The sequence below is a fragment of the Delphinus delphis genome, chromosome 19 (assembly GCF_949987515.2).
Source record: "Delphinus delphis chromosome 19, mDelDel1.2, whole genome shotgun sequence".
NCBI classification, from domain to species: domain Eukaryota; kingdom Metazoa; phylum Chordata; class Mammalia; order Artiodactyla; family Delphinidae; genus Delphinus; species Delphinus delphis.
Window position 1 is genome coordinate 39,052,326 of NC_082701.1, and position 5,114 is coordinate 39,057,439.

The following is a 5,114-nucleotide window of genomic DNA, read 5'->3' on the forward strand; positions in this document are numbered from 1 at the left end:
TCGGGTCTCTGCCGGGACTCCCGGTCTCCGGCTTCGGGTGGCCGAGGTGCGGACGGCGTTCAGAGCCCGCGCGGTGTCTCGTCTTCCGAGTGCAGCCCCGTGCTGGTGCGGGTGCCCGTGCCGCTGAGCAAACGCCTAGACTTGCGGATTGAATTTGTGGACTTGGGTTGTAAACCGCTTGCGGCACCGCCCCGAGTGACTGTTGGAAGGACGGGACCTCCCAGGGATTACGGGCTCAAGTCAGCGCAAGATGAACAGCTTTAAAAACGCGGCATGGGGGTGCGGCCAGCTTTTCCTTTAAGTTCATGTTCATTTGTCCTGGAGGGTCGTTCCAAAGCAAAGCTCGAAGTCGACTTGCGGGTTGAAATACCAGGACCCCGTGACCGCTGTGCAGCGCTGTCGAGCAGACACTTGTGGGACCCCTGCGCCAGCTGGTCGTCAGTGTCCAGACCCTTGTCCCCTTTCAGAAAGCCGGGCTTGGGTGGCAACCTTGAGACCCACCCCTGGATCTGGCCTCCGTGGGGCCGCCACCTGGGCCTTGCTCCTTCTGCCCCGTTGAGGAGCTCGAGGGCCCACGAGTTGGAGGAGGGTCCCGTGGTGGTCTGCCTTGGTATTCCCTGAAACAAAAGTTCAGTAGGCAGCAGGAGCACGTTTTGGAGAGGATCGTTGAAAACTCTGAGAGTGAATTTTTAAGTTTAATTAAGATTTTTAAAATCTTTATATTATCTGAATTTGGGGAGCTGCTAATTTATTCTTTAAAACAAGATTTTTACGAGACAAGACTTAGTCAAATACATTGTATAATATGTATTTAAAGCCACAACCACAGTTTAAAAATCCTGTAATCTCCCCTTAAATTTCGACATTGACTATTTTCTTTCAAATAAATTAAGAATCTTCTCGGTTTTTTCTCACAAAAGACCCAAGGAGTGTATTATAAACTGCCTTAAAATCACTCCTATTATCAAATCATTTAGTTTCTAACATTGTATATTTTATTTACTGGTTCAGATTTGTTAGAGTTTTTGTCAGAGTTATGAGTGCCCTGAGCAGGCTCTGTCTGAAGCCACAGTCCTTCTCGGATGGGACTGGAACTTGAACCCAGGATCCCTGTTTTAGGAGGGGATTCAGACCCACTGTCTTTTAATTAAAACCGCTCACTTGGTGTCAGGACTTAAACTGAAGCTCAGGTTCTTTTTTCTCCTTGCAGAAAGAATTCAGCATGAGGCAGAGTGGTAAGCTGAGTTTATTAGCATAGGACACTTGTGGGAGATACAAGCGGGCAGGCAAGGGAGCGCAACCCTGAGAACAAAAGGGGCTGCATTTTTGTAATCAAAGAAAGAGTGGGGAGGGGAGAAGACCACCTTCTTCATATGTGCCCGACGCACAGTGAGGCCAAACAATCCCAAAATGTAGGAGTTTGGAGCAGAGAAAGTTTTATTGCAGGGCCATGCAAGGAGACTGGTGGCTCATGCCTTTAAAACCCTGAACTCCCCGAAAACTTTCAGCAAAGCCCTTTTATAGGAAAGCCGACCCTATAGCTACAGGGGTGTGGTTAGTTGTTGCAAACTTCTTGGTGTCAGATCCTTTGTTCTTTTAAAATTTGTTTTTATTTATGTTATTTTTGGCTGTGTTGGGTCTTCGTTGCTGCACGCGGACTTTCTCTAGTTGTGGCGAGGGGAGCCTACTCATCGTTTTGTTGCACGGGCTTCTCATCGCGGTGGCTTCTCATTGCGGAGCACGGGCTCTAGGTGCATGGGCTTCAGTAGTTGTGGCACGTGGGCTCTAGAGCACAGGCTCAGTAGTTGTGGCGCACAGGCTTAGTTGTTCCACAGCATGTGGGATCTTCCCAGACCAGGGCTCGAACCCCGTGTCCCCTGCATTGGCAGGTGGATTCTTAACCACTGCGCCACCAGGGAAGCACCAGATCCCTTGTTCTTGAGGTCAGGTCACGGGCAGGTCACAATGTTCCTGTAAACCTCCACCAAAACAAATGTTATTCTCTGTTCTGACAAGAAAGGGCAAGGTCCTAAGGCTCAGCTTTCACCCTCTGAGGCCCAGGCCCTGGCTAAGAGGGAGTCCCTGGGCGGGCCAGTTACCCTGCATGGGAACGTTCGTCCAGCACTTGGTCTGGGTCTTTCCACCAGTGCCCAGGCTCGACCAGTGGGTGGCCATGGAGAGGGCTCTGGAGCTCTGCAGGACACAGCCCTCAGCCTGTCCCCAGGACCCCCAGCTCACCTGCCAGTCCTGAGGCTGGAGGGCCTGGAGGGCCCTGGGGAGAAGGCCACGATCTGCCTCTTACCATACTCTGCCTCCAGGACCTGTGTGACTGACTGTTACATGTGTGGGACCTCTAACCACCATGCTAAGGGTCACACACTAGCAACTTCATGCCTGCCCCGCCCCTGTTACAGGCTTACATCATTAGATCCTCCTTGAACCCTATATGATCTAACCGGGACTGTCATGGCGCTATTCAAATCGTATGTATATTAGCAAAAGTGTGGTAACATATACTAAAATGTGGTAATTCATTCAGGTTTCAGTATAATGTCCCCCTTCACCTACTTTCTTTCTCCTTTCACCTATTCCTCTCTTGGCTACATGCAGAAATGCTACTCGTCAAGGATCATTAACTCCGTGACTTCATGTAACAAGATTCAAACCCCATGTCTATTGTCTTGTGTTTTAACTGTAAGAACTTGTAGCTTGAGTGTGCCTGGTGCTTGGATGCACCTGGTCTTCCTTCAAGGTAGTGTAGATTGTTGCTAAGTTACTGGATTCTTTTCTTGAGTGCTCATTAGCTTACAGCAGTCTCCCAAACTCCCTTAAAATTCCCTCTTTGTCTTTAATCCTCTGGTGGGATTTCTAAACTATTTAATTATCCTACTCTATCCCTGTTTCGTTTTCACTGCTGAATAATACTCCATTATGCAAATATACTATAATACATTTATCCATTGTTGTGTCAATAAATAATTTGGTTGTTTTCCTGTTTGGGGCCATTGCAGATAGTGAGTCTATGAGCACTCCTGAGCATATCTCTAAATATATATATATGGATATGTATATATATATTATAAGTATAAGCACTATATATATAGTGCTTATATTTTTAAAAAAAATATGACTAGAAGATGTGAAGGTCAATGAATATAGATTTCTGAGAAGATCCTGAAAGGGACTTTGTTTTTCTGGACTCTTCTTGAAGTTACGATTGATTTTCTTTTGTCTGATATTATCTCAGGCTTTCCTTTTCCAAGGTGCATGCATATCACCAACACTACTCTTCAGCCTATCAGTCATGGTTAGCATCACATGTGGGCTTTTGAAAGGAAAAGTGAGAGAAGAGAGGTTTGATTGTGTTTTTGTTCAAAAATGGAAGTGAGGCTATGAGAAAGGGAGAATATTTGATGAGGGAACCATTACAAGAATGCAGAGGCAAGGAAAAGTGACAGTAAATTAAAGAAGACACATAGGTACATGTGAAAAAGGAATTTCCTGTATAAGTAAATGTGAGTTCATAATTAGAAAGGGAAAGAAGAGACTTGAATATGAACACAAGAAAGGATGTGGAAACAGAAATTGCTAGGTCAAACAGCCTTCTGCACCAACCTCTAGTGGGTCTACTAGGCCAGAGCATCTATTTGTTGAATGCAGGATATTCAAGATGGGCAGAGGGAAAGAGGGGCAATGACCCACCAACTGTATCTATAGGAATTAATGTCAGGCATCTGCAACTCTGAGGGTACCTCTCTTTTCCCAGATTCTAAAATAATATCTCCCTTTCCTCCTTCCTCACCTCCTCCCATCTCAGCAAACATTAAAATCATTGATGATTCTATTCCCATTCCTTGTGGCCAGCTCTCTCACACGATTGTCCTTCACCCACCAGGAATTATGCACTTTGGCAAACACTGCACAGCAGAATCGTTCCATGCTGACTGCACAGACATATCCATGGAGGGCCCCCTGCTTGTGTACTGCAACGAATTTTGTGGCATATTTTATCTCACGCCTCTGTGTACAGAAATGATGGACTGGTAACTTCCTAATATAGCGATCAGTAGAAGCCCTCAAGGTGGCAAGATGTGTTTTCTCTTTTTCACATCCAGTGACTTGATGGGTCTCATCATGCAGGCCAAAAAATACTTACCCTACCTCAGTGTTTGCAAATGCAGAAACACACTTGGGTAAAGCATTGTGTCATCTCTGTTGAGAACATCTTAAATTCAACGCGTGTGGACTTAGTAAAGTTGAACTTTTCCTGGTACTGAAGGTGGTGAGTGCTATCAAATAAAGCAGAAGCTGAAGCCTTTATGTTACCTTCATTTTGTACACGAACCTGAAATTTCTGTGGACTTAATGAATTGGAATCATTAATATTTGTAAGAGTCTGAATCCTGCCTTTGGGGAATGCCAGTGCTTCCTGAGAATTCATGACATTAGTACATGTTCTATGTCTGTGGCACAAAGAGGAGCACAGGTAAGCAAATCATATACCAGAGGCCTTTGGCATCCATGATTTCACAAAGATCAAAAAGAGATATCCCTGCTGCATCTCATCTAAATAGCCTTTGAAAGTTGAAGGCAGATACAATCCTACTCCATGACTATCATAATTATAGTCTTTGTTCTATAGAGCCTTGTGGAGCCTTGACCACTCCCCCTCCGGAATTCAGCAGAGCACATATTGCATGCACGATGCTTTCATGCTGTTTCTTCTGCAGTTTAGGGTTCATTCCACTCCTTTGCTCATTCCCAGGGGTGACTTTTCCTGCATTTAAAACATACAAAGTTCATTTCCAAATCAATTTTTTAAAAATAAATTTATGTATTTTTATTTCTGGCCACATGGAGTGTTTGTTGCTGCGTGCAGGCTTTCTCTAGTTGCAGCGAGCAGGGGCTACTCTTTGTTGCAGTATGTGGGCTTCTCATTGAGGTGGCTTCTCTTGTTGCAGAGCATGGGCTCTAGGCACGCGGTCTTCAGTAGTTGTGGCTCACGGGCTCTTGAACGCAGGCTCAGTAGTTGTGGCATGGGCTCAGTAGTTGTGGCTCACGGGCTCTACAGCACAGGCTCAGTAGTTGTGGAACATGGGCTTAGTTGCTCCGTG

General features: G+C 45.7%; 1 pseudogene; it reads right to left on the minus strand.

The window, feature by feature from the left end:
- Nucleotides 1-16: 16 nt before the first annotated feature.
- On the minus strand, nucleotides 17-4,790 carry LOC132414241 (schlafen family member 5-like; annotated as a pseudogene).
- Nucleotides 4,791-5,114: the final 324 nt, after the last annotated feature.